Source organism: Melanostigma gelatinosum, assembly GCF_949748355.1.
Source record: "Melanostigma gelatinosum genome assembly, chromosome: 8".
Lineage (NCBI taxonomy): Eukaryota > Metazoa > Chordata > Actinopteri > Perciformes > Zoarcidae > Melanostigma > Melanostigma gelatinosum.
The window spans coordinates 864,534-888,388 of record NC_136641.1 but is presented as its reverse complement, the minus strand read 5'-3'; the positions used below and the strand labels follow the sequence as shown (position 1 = coordinate 888,388).

At 40.0% G+C, this 23,855-nt stretch overlaps 1 protein-coding gene across 1 annotated transcript in view; it reads left to right on the top strand.

Annotated features, from left to right (window-relative positions):
* Positions 1 to 14,955: 14,955 nt before the first annotated feature.
* foxp3b (forkhead box P3b) overlaps positions 14,956 to 23,855 on the top strand; it is a gene marked incomplete at its 3' end in the record, with an annotated part of 34,435 nt that continues 25,535 nt past the window's right edge. The window contains exon 1 of the mRNA XM_079273047.1: positions 14,956 to 14,993. The remainder of the gene's footprint in view (positions 14,994 to 23,855) is intronic.

Sequence of the window (23,855 nt, the reverse complement as noted above, 5' to 3'; positions counted from 1 at the left end):
CTGTATTCTCTAGGGGCTACATCACACCAAATGCTATTAAATCACTTGGTTGTCCCAGTGCCGAGCGAGGCCCTACAGCTGGGGGAACCCTGTATCATTTCTCATGTGCCACACTGACCACTGCATGCATTGGACATTAGGATTGGCTCTGCATAATGCCAAATGATCTTGTAGAGGCAGACAAAGGGCAGCAGTCCTAGTGAGCTGTGGTGGTCTGGGCCTACAGGAGGCTGCAACCAGGACTCAGCAAGCGCTCATTCCACCCAAACTAATGGCATGCAGGAATGCAGAGGCAGGCAGCATGACATTCTGCAGACCAGGGACCTGGAGGCGATGCAAAATGGTAGTCATGTTGTGCTGCTTACCTGCTGTGGGCTGCTTGTCCTCCACACTATGGCAGGCAGGCCGTCTGTTGCAGTCCTCATGTAATGTGGGCTCCAGCGATCCACCTGGCTGTCCCCACAGAGGAATGAACAGCTGGAACAATCAGTACATCAGAAAGGCAGCAGCACCTCACGGTGTGTTGGCAACAGTGTCAACGCTCCAAATCTTTGTAAAAGGTGTTTTGAGGAGCCTGTTGCGGACTCCCTTTCAAAAACAAAGCTTTTAAAGAACCTGGAATTCCCTTTCCTCTTTTTTCTTGTGCATGTCTCCGCTTTTCCTCCAAAAGCTAGTGCCGGTCGCCAATAAATCCCCAATCCTTGTGGCAGCACAGACTTCATGGGATGATGGGTTCATCACCATCAGACGTGGTTCACGCTGGTCTTCTCAGCATCCTATAGGAGCATCAGTAAACTCCTCTTTTCTCGGAGCTGACAGACACCAGCAGACGCCCTGTGGAGCATCTCCTGCTCGTAGTTTTCGGAAACCCTGCCTCCGCACTTCCTTTCGCATTGTTCCAGTCGAGCCGAGAGAAATCCTTTAGCATGCCCAAACAATCCAACGGCTTCTGGGCGGAGAGGACTATGTTCGCTAGCTAACGTACTGAGGCCAGACAGCCCCGAGCGGGCAGGGCTGCGGGATGACACCGAGGCCAATCCTCATTGTGTCCCGCAGCCCGTCAGCGGCCGGGCATGTCGCAAACAGGCGGATATACGTGGAAGAAGGCGGAGGGAAATGCCCAATGTGAGACGCCGGATCCGTCGGTGTCGCTGGCAGGTGGACGCGCGGCTTTATTCGGTGCTGGGCAGGTTTGGGGAATAAGCGCAGCATCCGATCGTCAGAACGGTCAACTGCTGCTGGTGTCGGCAGTGATTGTAATCCTGTCTGATGGTCCCTGGTCAGGGGCGGCCCGAAGCTTTTGGGGGGATGTGGGCAGACCCTCCCCACCAGAGAGCCCCACTGCATTCTGACAGTTGTTTAAACATGTTCATGAAAACGATCCAGTTTGACTTGATATACATGTATGTATGTATTTAAGTATGTATTTAATGTACTCACGTATTATAAATAAGTAGTAAACAGTAAAGAATATTAACTAAGTAAAAAAAGAAATCCACAACAACTAAATATAACTAAAAAAATTATACATACAGACAGAATCATTTTTTATTGCACAGTGTACTTATATTGCACACATTTTGAGTGTTGTGTGGTCTGCTGGGAGCACAGCTGGTTGTGCAGCCTGACAGCAGCAGGAAGGAAGGACCTGCAGTACTTCTCCTTCACACACCACATATACATACATACATATATAAATATATGTGTTTAAAAAACAAGCGATAGTCTTGATGCACGAGTATATAAACAAATAATGTTAAATTGTTAGTTTGAATCTTCTCTGTAACCAAACTGCAGTAAGTGCTGCACTGTAAACAGGAGAAAGTGGAAAGAAGCCGATATTTCAACAAAGAGAAAGTAAAGTAACATTTTACCTTAATGTCTTACTATTTCTCTTTGTCAAACATAGAATTTTCACATTATTTTGCTTGGAAAGTACTCTAATCTGTACATTTCTCTGTCTAGTATACACAAGTAGTGTCATCTCTGATCCCTCATGATGCATGAACTACATCATGTTACATATTTTCCTGTGTTGCTAATGAACACATTCAGAACTGACACCGGATTTGAATGAGTAAAAGAGAGCAGGAGTGGTTGACATGGTTACCTATCTATACCCATCTTGGTTGGCTCTGCTTTCATTTTGATCAGCGAGAAGACTACATGACTCATGTGAGACGCATAGACACACGTAACAGCTTTTGTTACGCAACTCTTTCCTGGAAAAATAAGGTGATCTGGAGAATTTTAAACTACAATGCTGGTGAACTAGCACTGTTTCTAAACAGCTACATTTGAGTTTGTCGGCTCATTTATGAACTCTGAAATGAATGTGAGAATTAAGTTGACTTGGATCAAGCCAGGAGTTTATGATAACGGCTGAGTTCCTTATATCTGATGAAGAGATTTTACAGTGTGGTGTTGTTACATTACAGTCATTTAGCAGACGCCAATCCATAGAGACTTACAATAAGTGTATTCAACATAGGTATTCAAGAGAACTACTAGTCACCAGAAGTCATAAGTGCATCTCCTTTAAACAAGCATCTAAGAGCACGATCAGGCTTTGCCTTCTGTGTTCTGTGTGTTTCTTTCTGTAGCGCCTCACTCTACCTATCAGTCACTCCCTCAGCACCAGTCCAACTCCCTTCACCTGCCCCTGATCACTAATCAAGCACTCGCGCATCAGCACAACTCTCCTCACCTGTTCTAGCCACTATTTATACCCCTGCCTCCCAGTCACCCATTGCCAGATCATTGTTTGTGTTGTACCCGCCTGTTTGTCTTGTCCTGCTCCCGGTTTCCCACGTCTGCCTGCCCTGTCCTGCTGGATTTGCCCCCTCGAGCCCTGGATTCCCTGTGTGTTCACGTTCTAAGTTAAGTGTTTATTAAATTCCATTTCCCTCAACTTCAGGTCTGCGTTTGAGTCCACAGTCATGCCCCGTGACACTAAGTGCAACAAACTAATACAATAAGTGCAACAAACTAATACGAAGACAATAAGTGCAACAAACTAGTACGAATACAATAAGTGCAACAAACTAATACGAATACAATAAGTGCAACAAACTAATACGAATACAATAAGTGCAACAAACTAGTACGAATACAATAAGTGCACCAAACGAATACGAATACAATAAGTGCAACTAATATGAATACAACTAGAAAATGCATTTCCTGCTGAAAATGCGTTGGAATGCTGAAAGCTGAAATAATTGTAAAAAATTGCTGAAAATTAAGAAATGGGAGACGACCCGTCTGAAAAATGTTGAAGCCCGAAAGCATTTAAACTGCACTGCTGAAAACCCTTCTCGTTGAAATGTCTAACTATGGTATCTGTAGCTGAAAGTATGAGAAGAAGAAGGCTTTGAAAGTTGAAGAAGTAACAGAAGAAACGGGATTTGAAGATTTTCTCCATAGAGATCCCATTCAAAAACAATTGCAAATAGGTTAATATTTCAAAGAATTTAAAGATTACAAATATGAAAAGTCATATCACCCCTCTCCTGAAAGAGCTGAACACTTTGATATTTGAACGGTTTCTGTGACTTAAAAAATGTCAGCAGCAGTGATATTTGTAGGAGTAGTACTAGAAGTTGTAGTTGTAGTAGAAGTATCATTAGTAGTAGAAGTATTAGTATTTAGAAGAAGTAGTATCAGTAGTAGTAGTAGTAATAGCTGTAGTAGTGGTCATAGTAGTAGTAATAGTGATGGCAGTATTTGAAGTAGCAGTAATATCAGTAGTAGTAATACTAGTAGCAGTCGTACTAATAGCTGTAGTAGTATTAGTACTGGTAGTAGCATGAATAGCAGTAGTAGTGGTAGTAATAGCAGTTGTGGTAGTAATAATATTGATGGTAGCAGTAATAGCAGTAGTAATAGTAGCAACAGCAAAAGTTGTAGTAGAAGTAGTAGTAGTAGTAATACTAGAATTGTAGCAGCAGTAGTAGTTGTCACAGTATTAGTAAGAGCATTCATTATTTCAACAAAAAAGCCTAATTCTGAGCTTACTGTTTAAATACAGTTAATCCATGGGGCTTTTATTTTGAAAGGACATCCCATTCAAAACAAATTTGCAAAAAGCTTAATAATTCAAAAAAGTTTAAGGGTTAGAACTATGAAGATATATAGCAGACGTGAGCTGAAAAAGCTGAGCATTTTGACAGTTGAACGGTTTCTGTAGCTTAAAAAATGTGAAAGGAGTTAAGTAGCAAAAAGCGTACGTAAGAAATATAAAAAAAGAGGAATAAAGATTCGAAGAACAATAGTTGGAATGCTTAACAGCATTCCAACAATAAGTGCTAATTGGAAGGCTCGGGGTAGTACTTCTTGAAGAGGTGAGTCTTCACCCTGATGAAAGATGGGCAGCGACTCCGCTGTCCTGACGTCAGTGGGGAGTTTATTCCACCACTGAGGGGTCAGGACAGGAAACAGCCGTGACCGGGTCGATCGGCCGCAGGGACCTCTGAGCAACGGGGCGACCGATTGCCCCGAGGCAGCAGAGCGAAGAGGTCGGGCGGGGGTGTAGGGCTTGATCGTGGCCTGAAGATAGGAAGGAGCTGTTCCCTTCACTGCCCTGTAGGCTAGCACCAGAGTCTCACACTGGATGCTCTTACAGGGAGCCAGTGTAGAGAACAGAGAAGGGAAGTTGTGTGGGAGAACATGGGGCGATTGAACACCAGACGAGCTGCAGCTTTCTGGACAAGCTCCAGAGGTCTGATGGCCGACGCCGGGGCTCCGGCAAGTCGTGAGTTGCAGTAGTCCAGGCGGGAGATGACCAGAGCCTGGATGAGCACCTGCACCGTCTCGTCAGTGAGGAAGTGAATCCTCCTGATGTTGTAGAGCAGGAATCTGCAGGAGTGTGTAACCGATGCAATGTTTGCTGAGAACGACAGTTGGTCGTCCAGGCTCACACCCAGGTTCCTCACAGTCCGAGTTGGCGTCACCACGGTATCGTCAATGGTGATGGACAGGTCTTGGTGCTGGCAACCCGTCCCCGAGAGGAACAGTAGCTCGTTTTTGTCCAGGTTGAGCTTCAGGTGGTGTGTCGTCATCCACTTCGAGATGTCAGCCAAGCACGCAGCGATGCCTCCACTTGAGTGTCACCGGAGGAAATGACAAGACCAGCTGGGTGTCATCGTGTCACGGGACATGATAGAGGACTCAAACGCAGACCAGACCAGAAGTAGAGTGAAGCGGGAATTTAATGAACACTTAAATCAGAACATGAAACTTACAGGAACACAGGGAATCCACGGACGAGACAAGAGACGAGGGGAAAAATACAGCAGAACCGAGACAGGGCAGGCAGACAGGGAAACCGGGCACAGGACGAGCCAAACGGGCGGGTAGACATGACAATGATCTGGCAGTGAGTTGTTGCTTCTTCTTCTTCTTCTTCTTCGTCTTCTTCTTCTTCTTCTTCTTCTTCTTCTTCTTCTTCGGTGGTTGGCATCCATCTTGTTGGTGCATTACCGCCACTGCTCTGAGTGTGGATCAGATAATAAACTTACACTCTTTACCCCAAAACAAAACAACAATACTGGCAGAGAGTGACTGAGAGGCAGGGGTTTATATCGTGGCTGGATAGAGGCAGGTGAAGGGAGTTAGGCTGATGATGAGGGAGGCAGACAGACAGGTGCGCTGAATGAGTTGATATGTGAGTGAGAAATAAAAAGACAGGGGAGAAGGGGCAGAGCTGTGACACTTCGGCGTAACATAACTGTTGTATGGTTGGGTGGAATGTAAATGTGTGTAAACTCACTAAACATTAGAAGCTGCACAAAAACAAGATTATTACTGGGCTGCTGTACTGAATTGTACTTTACTGTAACGAGGTTTCTATTTTTCAGCTCACAGAATGTATATCCCAAACTGTAATCAAAAGATCATTTTTAAAAATGATTAATTTGAATACACACATTGTACAGATACCAAACATGTAAATGATTTTACAGAGAAACCCGATTTAACAATACGCTTATGACCAAGTTTCAATGACGAAATGATGAACTGTTGAAAAGGTGAAATATAAAAATGCAGATGAACCAGAGTTGATCTTATCTTTTTGTCTTTCCATGATTCATTCATTCAAATGAGACACTTTGAAAAGCACCTTGTCTGCGCGCTTACATGTTCATATAGACTAATCAGCATGTCAAACTATCACTAGGACACAGAGCTACACTTTACAGATACATGAAGACAGGGACGTCCATCACAGGAAACACTATTGTTGATGAATACATTTATATGGACCCCAATACAAAGTATAAATGCTGTATACACACAACACCCAGTAGCATCCTGCTGACATTTAGTTGATCATTGTCATATTTACACCTGCCTCAATTGTTCTCAATTGTCCTAACATATTCTCGTGGTAACGGCCCATTTTGTTGCTTAGTTTTTTCTTAAATGATCAATCTTTCATTCAAATGGAAACAAAATGTGGTGGTAGCGCCACAATGTAATGAAAGCAGAAAATAAAGCCACATGTTCCGTGTTTAAACATAGTACACGTTGTAATCACAACACTAACGTACTACAATGTTTTATAGTTGCCTTGGCTCAATTTCAAGTTTAAAATTGGCCAAAAAATAAATAAATCAAAACAATATAATACAAATGAAGTAACACATCACGGAGTAAGTTAATCAGAGCATCACAACATTGTATATAGTCATCACTGAATTTGAACCATTTGAGCATCTTAAAATGAAAGGACCATTAACAAATGTTATCTAATGCTATCTAATGATATATAATGCTATCTAATGCTATCTAATATGAAATCATTTTCTGGTGTTTTTCTCAAAGATTATTCAAATAGTAATGAGACAAGTCTTGTCAGGAGGAACCAGAGATCGTGAAAATGAAAAGGTGGAGGCAGTGCAGGGCTCCTGGATGGTTGTGTCACTAAATATGTACCTTTCATTGTCTGTGTGCCAAGATTTGGGCCGTGTTCTCTGTTGTTTCACAGTTTTGTGCTTTTGCTAAAACACTATTTCTAAAACGAGGACCCTTGTTGTCAAAACTCTACACACACACACACACACACACACACAAACAACATATACACAAAACACTAGATACCTATTATCTCTTACAAAAGCAAACTCTTCTAAAAAGTGTATTTTTGCTTGACACAGACAACTGCACCCTGATGTGAGAAGCACACTATTGTGTAGAGCAGGGCTCTCAAACTCATTTTCACTCCGGGCCACATCAGCATCATGGTCGCCCACAAAGGCCGGTTGTAAATGTAACTACTCGTAACATATTGTTAAATAACTCTCTGCATTCACAGTTTAAAGTAGTCTTCAATGTACTCACAATACATTTCCATGTTAAATGTACAGTAACCAGTCAAAGAGCTGCTTCTAACTGTTTAAGTATCTCATAATTTGACTTTCTATTTCATAATTTTGACTTTCAATCTCATCTTTTTGACTTTCAATCTCATCTTTTTGACTTTCAATCTCATAATTTTAATTTTCAATCTCATAATTTTGACTGTCAATCTCATTTTTTTGACTTTCTATCTCATAAATTTGACTTTCTATCTCATAAATTTGACTTTCTATCTCAGAATTATGACTTTCTATCATAGTTATGACTTTCTATCAAATAACTTCGACTTTCTATCTCATAATTTCGACGATGGGGATATTTTTATTATTATTAGTCTAACTTAAAACTTTTTTTTTTTTTTTTTTTGCGGATTCGCGGCGGATTTGCTGGCGGATTCGCGGGCTACATAAAATGACGTGGCGGGCCGGGAGTTTGAGACCCCTGGTGTAGAGTCTTTGGTATTTCAATTTGTAGCATGCTGTAAATATACTATGAACACAAATGCAATGTGTTTATTCTCAATATTCATGTGCTCATGACACTATCACACTCCAGGTAAAAGCATTGTTTTTTTCATGCACCGGTCACAGAAAACTCGTACAAAAAACATTGATCTCACAGTAATGTAAGATGTTTTTGAAACAAAAGGAACTAGAGGGCAATGAGAGAGCTCATACCTCCATCTACATTTGTTACTTTTGTTCATGCAGTTTTAACCTGCATCTTCAGTGGATGCGGTTTTATTGCATTTAATCTGTAGCCGTTGGAACATTTGCAAAACATCTCACACACAGAAAAAAATTGTTGCAAAAAAAAGAAAAAAAAAAAAAAAAAACAGCGAGCATCTGAGAAGTTCCTCTATGAGGTTGAGGAGTGTAGAGGGAAGGGACAGCAGCTGTTACAGTGTCCTATTGGACAATATGAGGTTCCACCAGCCTGCAGGGTCTACACTCCATTCCATCCAACAACATCAACCAATCGCTCTTCCTCAGTGACCGTGAGATCTTAATCTGTGGGCTGTTGGACAATGTACAAACACCACAATCATCTTATGTCCAGCTGACACTCTGGACCTTGCCTGTGATGACGTCACTGCAGTCATGCTGAGGTGGAACACATGCTATTGTTTTTCAAGTAAGGGCAGGGAGAGTATTACAGTCATGTGGAAGAAGATCTCTGACCTGATGTAAATGGCAATGGCAAGATGAGTCCATGATATGAACTCATTTTATTTTGAGTGTTGTTATCACCACTAACTGACGGCGTGTGTCAACTTCTGACTTGCACTTTGTTAAATCATTAAAGCATTAGAAGAAATAGGGACCTAAGTAGCACGTTTGACATCCTGCTCAGCAAGGCACTGTCAGATAGACATGATGCAATACTTCAGTGATATGTACACTTGGTAATAAGCCCTGAACTTCTGCTAATGTGAGGTGTGTGTATTCTGAGGACTAAGCATGTGATTCATTTTGTGTTCAAAGGCAAGAATTTCGTTCAATCAGAAGTTTTGCATATTGAAACTTTGCTGTGAAAAGTCAAAGCAATCGGAAAATGCAGCGTGAGGAAATAATGCATTGATCTTGAAACAAAAGTAACGAGAGAGCACTGGGAGGGCTCTTACCTCCATCTCACATTCTCTTTCTAACCTGCACTCTACGTGTATGATTTTATTTTATTTAATTCGTAGCCGTTGAAATATTTGCGAAACGTCTCACATACATACAAAAACAGGTGCAAAGAAAAGTACAGCGACCATCTGAGAATGTCCCATAAAAAGAGGTTCGCTGATGAGCTTCATGATAACGGCAGACGCTTGTGAAGAAGTCGAGATTTGAAAGGACTCAGGCTTCCGCTGAGCCTCTGTGGCATTCTGCTGAGATGACCTTTGACAACACAAGAAATAACCTCAGAACAAGTTGTTTACACCTGTTAGAATGTCATACGGCTCCGTACTGGGCTTCCCCCCGCTTACTGCTCTTAATGCTTCCTCTTACCATTTCAGCTTGTTGATACTGAAAATGACTGAGGTGATGAGTTTACACAGAGCGATCATTCTGACACCAGGAAATAATATTTCTGAGGTGTTTCAAACACAAATTAGACATTCATTATTGAATAGCATCTTGTTTAAAGCAAATATTTTATAAACTGGTACTGAAGCGCCAAAAGTGGTGCTTACAAGTCACAACGGCAGACACAGCATTTTTAGATTTTTGAGTGAATTTCCAAACTTCAATGTAAAGGTGGTCTTGTTACTAGTTCATCACGACTGGTGAAAGTAAATTCTGTGGCCGATATTATTGTAAAAATGCAGAGCACACTAGGCTCAGTTGCCGAAGTAGTTACTATACTATACTTACAGTATAAGTGTTTCATTTAAATGAATTGCTGCGATGTGTGAACATGGTGGCGTCACTATAATGACGTCAAGTCAAGAACAAGAGCAGTCAGACGATCAGCAGGTTTTAAAGAAAATTATGGTTTTCTTCAACTTGGACCTTCATCTCCTCAGGTCATTGAGATCTAGATCTGTGATTACAGTAGTAGAAATAACACACAAAAGCAGTCATCATAAACAATCACACACATCTCTAAAAATGTGCAAAATGAACCGTTCGTGCATCAAATGGGGTGAGACTTTCAAGTTTGAATGTCCTTTGTAATCCATTCCATCTATATGGTGCAAGTTACACAGGTGGGACGAACTGGCTTAGTAGGACACATCTATAAAGCAAAGTGTTCCTCTAGTGCTACTTTGCTATATGGTACACCAGCCCAGTATCATGGGGCTTTGTGAATGCCAGCTATTGAGTCATGTACAGGGACACAAATTTCGTGTCACTTTGGACAAATCATAATGCCAATGAAAAGTCAATTAGGATCCTCATTCGTTGGTGGACAAGCAACTGAAATGCAGTCAGAGCAAGTGACGAACCTTGTAATATCCAAGAAGACGACTATTGGTGGGCAGGAGGGGAGTACGGGCCCAATGAACAGGACTTTGGACCAGAAGACCGTTGTTTGACACCACGTTGTGGTTTTATTGTGATCATTTTGCCGCCGAAGCCAAACTGTTCGTGGCCGTTTTCCTTAACTTAATTACATGGCTTTGTTCCCCTGAACCTAACTGTTCGTGGTAGTCAGAGACATGTGGTACATTGCACAATGTTTTTCCTGTCCTCAATAGAAAAACATACATATTCCAATGTCAGAAATCCATTTGTACATTTACATTATGTGCCAGATGTTCAACATGAGGTTGAGTTCAATTCAATTAAATTGTATTTCTATGGCACCAAATCACAAGTAATCTCAGAGCACTTTTCATGTACAGTAGGTCTAGAACTGTACTCTTTTTAATAAAAGTCAAATGACTAATTTCCAAAACTGAAAAGCCTCAGTACCATCACCATTATGTGTATAAATGATGATGTGAAACATAATTGTCGGTTGATTTTTCTTTATCAGCATTCAGTATATATACATATATATATATGTGTATGTATGTGTAAATATATATATGTGTATATATACATACATATATATATACATATATATATATATACATACATATATATACATATATATATATATATATATATATATATATGTATATATATATATATACATATATATATATATATACATATATATATATATATATATACATATATATATATATATATATATATATGTATATATATATACATATATATATACATACATATATATATATATATATATACATACATATATATATATATACATATATATATATATGTATATATATACATATATATATATATATGTATATATATATATACATATATATATATGTATATATATATATATATATATATGTATATATATATATATACATATATATATATATGTATATATATATATATACATATATATATATATATACATATATATATATATATATATATATATACATATATATATATATATATATGTATATATGTAGCTAGGCGCACCTGATAAACTGGCACATGAATATAAAGTGGTCCAGTGATGTCGTATGTCTGCCAACTATAATCTGACATGTTGAGTTGTGACAAAGAGAGAAGAACAGAGTAGTTCTGTGGTGAGTCGAGACTTTTTATATTCACACACTTTGGCCAAGTTATGAGTAAATCTTTGAGAGATCTGAATTCAACAGTTTCACAACAGTAAGTCATCGCCAGTGCTGGAACTGTACCTCTAATGAAACAAACACTCGGCCCTGAATCCGCTGACTAAGCCCTCACCTCTAACTCCTTCGTCAGGGAACGACTGAATCATTGGCATATCGACCAAATATGATTTTCACTCTGAATCACAAACACCGAGAGGGTTATCATTCACAGTATACATGCATTTTCACCTCATCATCATATGCTCAGGTACACGTAGTCATCAAAGCTTCTCCCACACTGTTAACACCGTTCACGCAGCGAGATGCAGTATTGGCCGTACATGATGCACTGTTTCCAGCACACAAACGCATCACTCATGTGTGACAGTTGATCAGAACCAAATGAGCAAATGAAACACTTCAATAGCTCAAATGAAATGAAGTGATGAGCCCTTATATTGCTGCCATCTGTCTACTGTCTGTCTGTCTACAACAGGAAGGAAAAGCCCATCAAGAGGAAAATGTGTGTTTTGAAAAAAGTCAGCAGTGATTCAAAGTAACTTGCAGGAAACTTCAACATGCAACAACACAGGAAAAGACTGCTTTACTATTTTAGAATTTTAGACATTTGCCAGAGGTGTGGGTGATCAAAGAAAAGATGGCTGAATTCCATTCAGCTGCTTCAGTTTGTCATGGCTTAGCTACCGGGGACACATGAATAAAACAGAGCCATCATCCATGTTATTAGTGACACCTGCTATGACAATTCAAAATGTGTGCTGAGAGAAAGGGCCTGGGCTCTCCGGTGGCTGTGGTGGTCTGAGTACAGACTGTACTGTACTGTACTGATCTCACATTAAAAGGTAGACCAACTCAGAAAAAACTAAATCACTCGGCCTCAGGAAACAGTTGAACACACTCGCATTAATGCAAACATGAGAGAAGATAAAAGAGGCAGCAAGGACAGTATTCCCATGCTGCACACATATTTACTCGTGCTGGGCAACGATTACAATCTTTACAGTAATTATTTCATCTGGATTTTAAAATGTTCAATGGAAATCTAAATGGAAAATCTTCAACTTACATCTAAAAGTTTTTCTCTTCATTTTAAACCTCACTGATCTTTTTGTTTTAATTTGAGCTCTAATGTGAGTATGTTATGCATTACAATTAAAGCACAGTATGTATTCTTCTTATTAGCAACAGAATTGCAGTTGGATTACATGCACAGCAAAATAGGCATGTTTCATGTGTTATGTGGTTATGGTAAAGGAAAGATGGTTAAATATCATGGACGTCATTGACATAGAGAGGCTGACAGACGTAGAACATGTGTAGGATCAGAGGATGTGTGCAGTGAGAGCGTACCTTGAGAATGTGGTCTGTGTGCAGTCGTAACAGTCCAAATATTTCAAAGCACGAATTCATGAACACGTACAAAAGTAGTGTCATGCACAAAGGCCTTCAGGACCAGAAACAGGCCTCATTAGTTGTGTGCTGATATCTAAGATGAGGATCTTACAGCACTCTGCTGTGCTTCATCTAATGAACACAGGAATAGTTTCACGAAATACACTAACAATTATAAAGTTGATCTACATGTTCAGTACAGTGAAATTAAAGTAATTCATCTGCAAAATACTATGAAACATCACAAACATTGTGTGTTATGGTCACATTTCATTTCGTCAGATTGTAGTGAATGCAGGAAACAGTCACATGTGAGAACACTCGCCAAAAAACACAGAACTCATTTCAAATGTATCATCTAAAGATGTGTCAATACAAAAATTGTGTTTATATTTAACATATTGCAAGACATAAAAAGCATGTTTCCCTCAACAACATCACATGTGACTGTTGGCAAGGAGCATCCAGCAGCAGCATCAGGGTCTTCTCAGGTGGTCTTAGTGAAATATCATGAAAGCCATGGACGTAGAGGACAGGTTGACTTTTTCATCTTTCTTTAACTCTTAATCCTTAATAAGTGTTTTAGTATATCTAATGACACATGGGGGACACGACACAAAGCCCAGTCTCAGTCTCAAAGTGCAGCTCTTTGTACGTCCACGTCTTTATGTGTTGTATATTCCTGGACTGGAGAAATGTTGCCGTGAACATAAATCAGGCCGCAATGACGTTTTACCTAAATGTATTGGAGGAAACACAAAAGCCTAAATGATCTCCAATGACACAGAACCAAAGAACAGATAGTTGAGTCCTATTGTACAAAGAGCTGTTTCCATCCCCTCCACTGAGTGTGGGCAGTGAGGAAAGTCCAGTAGTTCCTGCTGAAAGTAAGTTCAGAGATAGATCAGTGATTTTAGTGACCTAACACTTTTAAGGACCAGAGCAGTAACATTCAGAAAGTCAACTTGACCTTTTTGATTTTGCATATTTCCAGGCTGGTTTAAACTCTGCAGCTGGATATGAATACAGATGTGAATGTTACTCAGTGGATTCTTCAAGACAGAAAACAAACAAACATGAGACTTGATTGATCTAAATTTGTTGATCAACTTTAGAGAAATCCATCTTTGTTATCTGAAAACATTTTCTTCATTTTCTTATAATGCATATTTTCTGTCATTCATGCTTCAAAGAAGACCCATTTGATGGGAAAGAGCAACAATTACAGTGCGTTACATCATCATTTAATGTCATGTTTAGGAACTGTGTCTAAACACTTCTAATAGATCTGGAATGTGAAAATAGATAAGATGTGTTAGGATTTATGTATTCCTGATGGACGTAAACTGAAATAAAACAGGACATCCACCCGTTTACTGAAAGCTCGGCACATTTGGACTGAAGGACGATAGACGTGTAGAAATAGACGTTATTTCACTGGCGCTATAAGAAGCACAAAGTCGGCTTGTTTGTTCTTTTTGCTCAAGTACAAAACTGTTTACTTTCCAACAAACATATTGTTTCAGGTTGTCAGAGCGGCGGTGGGGAAGTGTAAAGGTTTGCGTTGCAGTTTCTTATTGTGTTGTGATTTGCTGGCTTTGCTGGGCTTTAACTTTCCTCCTTCTCCTGCTGTGGGTATAAATACTGAGTGGATGTCTCGCTGCTCTATGTGCCCTCCTCCTCTGAGACATCACCAGGTGAGTGAATACCTTTATTCTAGTGTCAGTACTAACATCAGGTACCAGAAACATTCTTCTTTAAGATAGTAAGATGATGCAGAAGTTCTTCTTTCAAACGGCTCAACTCAAACTTCTAATTGAATTGCAAACTTTTCAAAACTGCACACATGATGTGGTTTTGATTTTATTGTAAAGTACACTTCCTCTTTTTTATTGTTTCTTTTGTTACTTTTTTTAAAGATAGTTAAACCTAAATCACACAACCATGCAGTCGAGGTCTCTTCTACTTTTGCTGAAAGTTTGAGTTGCCGAAAACCATATTTCCTGTGGAATAACTCCCCCTCTGAATCATTTCTAAGTATCTCAGAGGCAAAGAGGAGGTTTGGCACGGAGGTGATACGGTAAGCACAAAACTTACTGTTTTATTCCAAAACTTCAAATCATGTGACTGGGATCATTCCAGAGCGGCAAAAGGAACAGACGTAGAACATGTGTAGGATCAGAGGATGTGTGCAGTGAGAGCGTACCTTGAGAATGTGGTCTGTGTGCAGTCGTAACAGTCCAAATATTTCAAAGCACGAATTCATGAACACGTACAAAAGTAGTGTCATGCACAAAGGCCTTCAGGACCAGAAACAGGCCTCATTAGTTGTGTGCTGATATCTAAGATGAGGATCTTACAGCACTCTGCTGTGCTTCATCTAATGAACACAGGAATAGTTTCACGAAATACACTAACAATTATAAAGTTGATCTACATGTTCAGTACAGTGAAATTAAAGTAATTCATCTGCAAAATACTATGAAACATCACAAACATTGTGTGTTATGGTCACATTTCATTGCGTCAGATTGTAGTGAATGCAGGAAACAGTCACATGTATCATGTGAGAACACTCGCCAAAAAACACAGAACTCATTTCAAATGTATCATCTAAAGATGTGTCAATACAAAAATTGTGTTTATATTTAACATATTGCAAGACATAAAAAGCATGTTTCCCTCAACAACATCACATGTGACTGTTGGCAAGGAGCATCCAGCAGCAGCATCAGGGTCTTCTCATATTAAGTACAGGTCGTCTCTGATGTCTTTGGAAGAATAATGATAGTGAATAATAATGAGAGAAATAAATGTACACAGAATGAGGTGTGTTTCTTCTGACCTGCCTCTATTCTTTCTTTGTCTTTGCTGGTTTACTGTGACAGTAGACAGTAGATGGACTTTGTAATGATTATTATTTTGTCTTAACCTTTATGTTAAAATAAAACTAAATCCTCCGTATTATTTCCATTATAGTCTCTGTACATTTATAAGCTAAATGCTCCTCACAGGCCCAGGTGTCTTGTCTTGCTTGTGATAAGTGAAATACATAAGTTAAAACATATTTAAACTCTTCAAAATCCCATGTTTTAATATAACCAACGTGTGAGTTTGAGGATCATGCTATAGCAGCCTACCGTCACAGAGAGGGGTGAGTCGACATTTAAAATACTCATGGTGTTGTGCTCGATTGTACATGTGGAAATTAGAGCTTGAGAGAGAAGTTCAAACCCCCGTACTTTCACATTTGGATTGTCCGCTTTGGAAACTTAGTCTGCGTTCAGACCATCTTTAGGCTCACACCAAAGACTTTCATGTCTCACTGTACCTGAAGCTACACACCCCCACCAAGGTGCCCCTTGCATTAATGCAGGACTGTCTCAGTCTGGGGAGCGCTGGGTTTCAAACACTTTTTTAAAATCCTTCAAGCACCTCTTTTAAAGCACACTTTACTTTGGTGAAGTTAGATGTTCACCAAAAAGCACCAAAAAGCTTCATTTTCACTGGGGTTGTTAAATGTCATGTAGATTACCTGTAGCAGGAAATGTACACACACACACACACACACACACGGCAAAAATGGAAACTAAAATAGGCATTTAGGCATGAAAGTTCATTCTCAACCTTGGAAACATGAATTAGAAAAAATATATTTTCAGGCCCATGTACTCCATCTATAGTCCACATTCATCTTCTGCTGGGGAAGGCCGAAAGATGTAGTTGAAAGCTCAGGAAAAAGCCAGTGGACATTGAGTGAAGTTTTCTTTTGTCAAACTTTGAAGTGCTCTGAACACCAGAGGTGTTGTGATGATAACATTTTGTGCAGGATACGTCTCTTTCCTCTTCCTCCTCTCATTTCAAATCATTTTCTCTGTGCTGGTACCTCTTGTTCTGGGGACTGTGGGGAACCCTAGAACCCACTCTGACAGACATGACGTATAGAAACCTGCTCACCCAAAACAAGGAGATCGGCATATTGTGGTCCTGAGATCATGAGCGAAGTACCGCAGAGAGCATGAGATCCTTTTTTAAACATTGGATTTAAGTATCCCTGAAATACTACAGTACATAGAGTATCAGGCTTTGTCAGGATGAAGACAGGTGTGTTTCAAAAAGATTCATCATCAATTTTGAAAATCAGAAATTTGCCATTTTAATATATTAATTGAACTGACTGAATTCAAACATGTATTGCTAATTCAGTATAATGTACTCCATTGCACATTATTATACATATTCATTTTGATCAAGTTCACTTTTAAATCTCCATTGCACTTTTGTGGACATTCAGAACGCATAGTTGAAATAATAAAGCACAAATCCAGATTCGCCAAATTCAACTTTGGGACTCAAGTTTGCCCCAGATCTAATACAGACCTGTTCCACACCTTCAGGACTCTGGTAATACAGACCTGTTCCACACCTTCAGGACTCTGATAATACAGACCTGTTCCACACCTTCAGGACTCTGGTAATACAGACCTGTTCCACACCTGCAGGACTCTGATAATACAGACCTGTTCCACACCTTCAGGACTCTGATAATACAGACCTGTTCCACACCTTCAGGACTCTGGTAATACAGACCTGTTCCACACCTTCAGGACTCTGATAGTACAGACCTGTTCCACACCTGCAGGACTCTGGTAATACAGACCTGTTCCACACCTTCAGGACTCTGATAATACAGACCTGTTCCACACCTTCAGGACTCTGATAATACAGACCTGTTCCACACCTTCAGGACTCTGATAATACAGACCTGTTCCACACCTTCAGGACTCTGATAATACAGACCTGTTCCACACCTTCAGGACTCTGATAATACAGACCTGTTCCACACCTTCAGGACTCTGATAATACAGACCTGTTCCACACCTTCAGGACTCTGATAATACAGACCTGTTCCACACCTTCAGGACTCTGGTAATACAGACCTGTTCCACACCTTCAGGACTCTGATAGTACAAACCTGTTCCACACCTGCAGGACTCTGATAATACAGACCTGTTCCACACCTTCAGGACTCTGATAATACAGACCTGTTCCACACCTTTAGGACTCTGGTAATACAGACCTGTTCCACACCTTCAGGACTCTGATAATACAGACCTGTTCCACACCTTCAGGACTCTGGTAATACAGACCTGTTCCACACCTTCAGGACTCTGATAATACAGACCTGTTCCACACCTTCAGGACTCTGATAATACAGACCTGTTCCACACCTTCAGGACTCTGATAGTACAGACCTGTTCCACACCTTCAGGACTCTGATAATACAGACCTGTTCCACACCTTCAGGACTCTGATAATACAGACCTGTTCCACACCTTCAGGACTCTGGTAATACAGACCTGTTCCACACCTTCAGGACTCTGATAGTACAGACCTGTTCCACACCTTCAGGACTCTGATAATACAGACCTGTTCCACACCTTCAGGACTCTGATAATACAGACCTGTTCCACACCTTCAGGACTCTGGTAATACAGACCTGTTCCACACCTTCAGGACTCTGATAGTACAGACCTGTTCCACACCTTCAGGACTCTGATAATACAGACCTGTTCCACACCTTCAGGACTCTGATAATACAGACCTGTTCCACACCTTCAGGACTCTGGTAATACAGACCTGTTCCACACCTTCAGGACTCTGATAATACAGACCTGTTTCACACCTTCAGGACTCTGATAATACAGACCTGTTTCACACCTTCAGGACTCTGGTAATACAGACCTGTTTCACACCTTCAGGACTATGATAATACAGACCTGTTCCACACCTTCAGGACTATGATAATACAGACCTGTTTCACACCTTCAGGACTCTGATAATACAGACCTGTTTCACACCTTCAGGACTCTGGTAATACAGACCTGTTTCACACCTTCAGGACTATGATAATACAGACCTGTTCCACACCTTCAGGACTCTGGTAATACAGACCTGTTCCACACCTTCAGGACTCTGGTAATACAGACCTTTTCCACACCTTCAGGACTCTGATAGTACAGACCTGTTCCACACCTTCAGGACTCTGATAGTACAGACCTGTTCCACACCTTCAGGACTCTGATAGTACAGACCTGTTCCACACCTTCAGGACTCTGATAGTACAGGTCTCAAAGCTCCATCCTCCTAAACAAACTGAAACAAATATTCCAGATTTTATTCTTTATTGCCAATTCAATGCTAATCATTTATTTTGTGAGGACAGATAAATAAATGTAGCTTGTATGGTATAAAGATTGGAGCGTTAAAGTCAATCTAAACTGTAAAACTGTTACTTCAGATAAAAGACATCTGCTGCTCACAGGGTCTAGGGAGGAGACAAGCTGCCAGCCCACTGAGCGCTCTGCTGACTCAGGGCAAGCTGCAAGAGAGTACGTACATGTCTTCCCCAGAAACAGTCTTGATACCTTTTAACAAGTTGTATGAACAGATAAGTCATTCATTTGATAACATCGTTCATTTTTAAATGGATCCAGTATGAACAAATGTGATGTGTATATGTGATTGGGTTATTCGGATCAAAGACCTGAGAACTAGAGTCTCTTACACATATTAATGTGATTGGGATGTGTGATTTGAAATATGGGAGCATGTGAGTAATAAACCCACACATCAGAGTAGCAGTATGAGGCATCTGCAGCTTTCCACACTCTAATGTGGCTGATTTCAATATCCAAACAAGAACTTATTTCAACACATTTGCGGCCGGCAGAAGTTGACTCACAGATATACCGACCAAATATCAGTCATCAGATCAAGTCACTTTGTGTAGTGTTGTGACTAAAGCTCTCCTCCCTTTGACAAAGACTTTCATGGGCTTCTACTCGGGGAGATACACTCGAGGAGGAAAGCCAGAATGAGAGATGACAGTGAGAAGCCACAAACTGAGTGCTCTCACTTTCTACTGAGTTCTGTCTCTGTGGGGGTGCATCTGCACATATGCTGTTGGCTGTGTGCTGTATTGTATAGATGCACACTTCCCTAAAGCCTTAAAGACATCTCTGATGTAACAGTCAGCTGACAGAAAGAAACCCGCTCGAACACTTTACATCATCTGTAATGTACACAAAGTATCGCATGCTTCAGAGAGATCTGTCATGTCATATGAGCTTCTGAGGGCTTACACGACCAAACCATCATGGCTGCATGCTTTTAGAATATGGGAGATGAAGCCTGGTAGAATACTAGGACCGTCACACTAGGAAGTAAAGAATGGCCATGAAAAGTTAACCAACTTGTCAACGAACAGAAAATGTGAACGGAAGGTTAGCTGCAGTAGCCCCTTTGAGAAAGAATGGACACATTTCTTGAATTGCTCCACTCATTGCTTATGTTCCCAGAGAGAGGTCCATGTAGCTGTGATGTTAAGTACAGAGCAAAGTCAGGACGTGGTTAGCCTAGCTTAGCATAAAGAATTGAAACAGGGATCTGTCTGTTTAGTCTGTACACAAACAGAGATGTAAAGAGAAGTGATTGTGGTTTTAGTGGGACTGTAGCAAAGTACTACTTCAGGAAAGATTCCATCTGACTTGGAAATACCATCCAGGCATCTTTGACAAACACAAGTCCCAGTGGTTGCAGGCAACACATCACTGTGCTGCACAGAAGTGGAGCAGCGCTGTCTCCCACTCACTCTGTAGACTGCTGTGGTGATGCTATCAGTGTGTGTGTGTGTGTGTGTGTGTGTGTGTGTGTGTGTGTGTGTGTGTGTGTGTGTGTGTGTGTGTGTGTGTGTGTGTGTGTGTGTGTGTGTGTGTGTGTGTGTGTGTGTGTGTGTGTGTGTGTGTGTGTGTGTGTGTGCACCTGTGAACAACCACAGCCGCTCTATCAGAAGGCCTGCAACAGGAAATGTTTTGAACCACTGACTTTAATCTCTTCATGTTCTGGATGCTGATTGGCTGGAGGGTGTGCGTTATTGTCAGATAACCACACAGCTCTGATATTGCATTCTGACTTATTCCTCATGCTATTTTTCATAATCTAACCTGATTCATTATGTTTCTAGGATAGTCCCATTGAGATGTACAATCTCTCTTTTGAGGGGGAACATTTTCATAAAAACAATATAACAAACAAGTGTTCCGTTCCAGCACCAATACATTCAAGATAATATTCAAAAGACACAACACATTATGGATCATTTACAAAGAATAGGATCAAAGCAATAGTGATAAGGCCCTTTAAAGAAACATGTACCATGATCTATTCTACGTGAAGATGAACATGCATGCATATATAACATGTCACCATAATCAATTGCTGATAGCAGCGTCGCTTGAATTCATTTTGTTTTACGAGGAACTTCCCCCTGAGGTTTCTGTCAGACACTAAGAGACTAAAGGTTGATGTCCTAGGAAAACAGGTATTTCATGTTGAGACTCATTCTATCATCTTATTTCTGACGGTAACAATAAATTATGACATAATTTAGCTTTTGTTAACATTTACTAATTCTCAATTCACAGGGATTCCTCTGAACAACAGATTGCAGTTTAATTAATAATGACACTTGCTTAAGACGAGGCAGAACTATACATACTGGAGTCGTCCACATAACATTCCAATATTGCATTATTAACACTGCAACACAGTATATTAATATCAACATATGAATAATATAGCACCCAGCATGGACCCTTGTGGGACACAATTGTGTGGACTTCAAAAGCTAGACATGGAACATCAGCTTGGACATTCTGTGTTCTATCGCTACAACAGTTCTCAAACCATTGAACGGTTTCAGAAAAACAGCCTTTGTAACAAAACAGAGTCAACGGTGTCAGCGCCGTAGGAAGAGTCGAGCAATAACACAATATACATGAAGTCAGTTTCATGACGTTTCAGGATGATGCTTTCTTTTCATAAACCGGACTGTAAGTCTTTGAGGATGTTATTTATTGTTCTTGATAGGAACTTATTCGTTACCTATAAGCTGAAACTGACAGTTAAGATGTTGACCTATAGTTCTGTGACTTTTAGGTTTCGCAATATTTTCAGCAGCAATTTGTACAAAATATAGATCTTAAGCATCAGGGCCAGCTGATTTATTCAGTTTTTTAAAGCATCCTGTACTTTAATAATTGCAAAAGTTGTAAAGTTCAGATCAAAAGGCAACTTTTATTCCGAATCAGAGGAGTTTCAGACATCTCTATTTATGGCCTGCAGATATTAAATGTCCATTTAGGATATTAAGCATACTTATTTTGTCTGTAATGATTTTGTTATCAACATTAAATGACAATTTTTTTTATTTATGTTACCGGTGCCTTCAGTCATCTCTGTAACATGCAAGTCTGATTTAGCTTTATGGATCAGTTTCTCTGGGATCTAAAATGTTTCCAATCCGGGTGACCTTTGGATTTTTCTTGCAGTTGCCCAATCAAGATCCGACTCATGAATTATATGTTATTATAACATCTAAAAATAATAATTTGACATGATAAAAGGCCACCTCAGGTTTAGAAATCACACACTTTTGCCAAGTCCACATAGAAATGTGTGTAGAAATGATTTGAAAGGGCTTAACATGTCCTTGTGGTGTAATATGTCCTGTAACTTTGGAAGATTGTGTCTCTCACTGCAGCGGTTACGCATGATCACTGACGTCTTCTGCAGATACAGCGGAGGCTTCACGTTTGTGTGGGGTGTGAGTTTGCAAACATTCCTTTGTGACTGGATTTGGCCGCACATGTTCAGATAACAAAGAAACACAAGTGTGTGTGTGTGTGTGTGTGTGTGTGTGTGTGTGTGTGTGTGTGTGTGTGTGTGTGTGTGTGTGTGTAGGTGTGTGTGTGTGTGTGTGTGTGTGTGTAATGAGAAAGGTTTGCGATTTTATTTGAGTCACTTCTTTTCATGAAAACAGTCCAAGAGTTGTCAGGAGGAAGGAAACATACATTTAGGAGGAGGAGTCTCAGAAGGTTGATGGTTGACACTGTGTCTGCGCTGTGTTAAGATACACAGCGCAGCTACCTGATAGCAACACCCAAAAAGAGTTTCCCCACTGGGGATTAATAAAGTTTTCTAATCTAATCTAATCAATGTCTACAACTGTGTACACGAGAGTGCTGAGGGGAATGTGATTCTCACAATATTTATATGCAGAAATGAATTACATTTTTAAAGACATGTCACACTAAAATAGCCTGCTGGCTACCTTTACCTGACTCTTGACACACTGTTAACGTCAGATTGTTTAATATATCAATGCTATAATATTTAAATTTCTGCACATAAATGATTACTTCTTTAGTGTTATAATTGGTCATGATTCTCCATGAGACATGTGAGGCTCTGATATGTTATTTATATATATATATATATATATATATGTTTCATATTCAATAGGTTAGGTTTGGGGTTAGAGAGGTAACTTCAGGGTAACTCTGGTTTTCAGTTCCACAACGGAGGTTCATCTCTTACTGGGTGTATCATGGTAACTGATGCTGAAGACCTAACCTGCAGGTTATGTGTGAGATTAGAGATCAACTCGTATAAAGGCTCCGCCTACTGACCAATCACAGCTCGGTACCTGGATTCTTACATACAGTTTTTCTCAATTGCTAAAACACTAAAACCCATTGGCTGAACAAAGTTCTCAGTTGCCTGAACTCATTTAGCTAATTGTGCAGTCTGTTGTCAATACCTTAAACTGTGTCACATGGTAAAACACAATTTGCAGATCTCACTTAGACTTTTCAGCAAAACTCTAAACACATTCTCAGTCTCAAAACACATTCTGCACTCTAATGCACATGTCATCCACACTGGTAAACACAAGTGGCAACAATCAAATACAAATAGAGAACACATGTCATTGATTAAACACAATCACTCAAAATTGATTTCACTTGTATCAAATGATGTGACACAACCAATATAAGCCAGTTCAGAGAGCAAACAGGTGGTTGAAGGTGATGTCGAT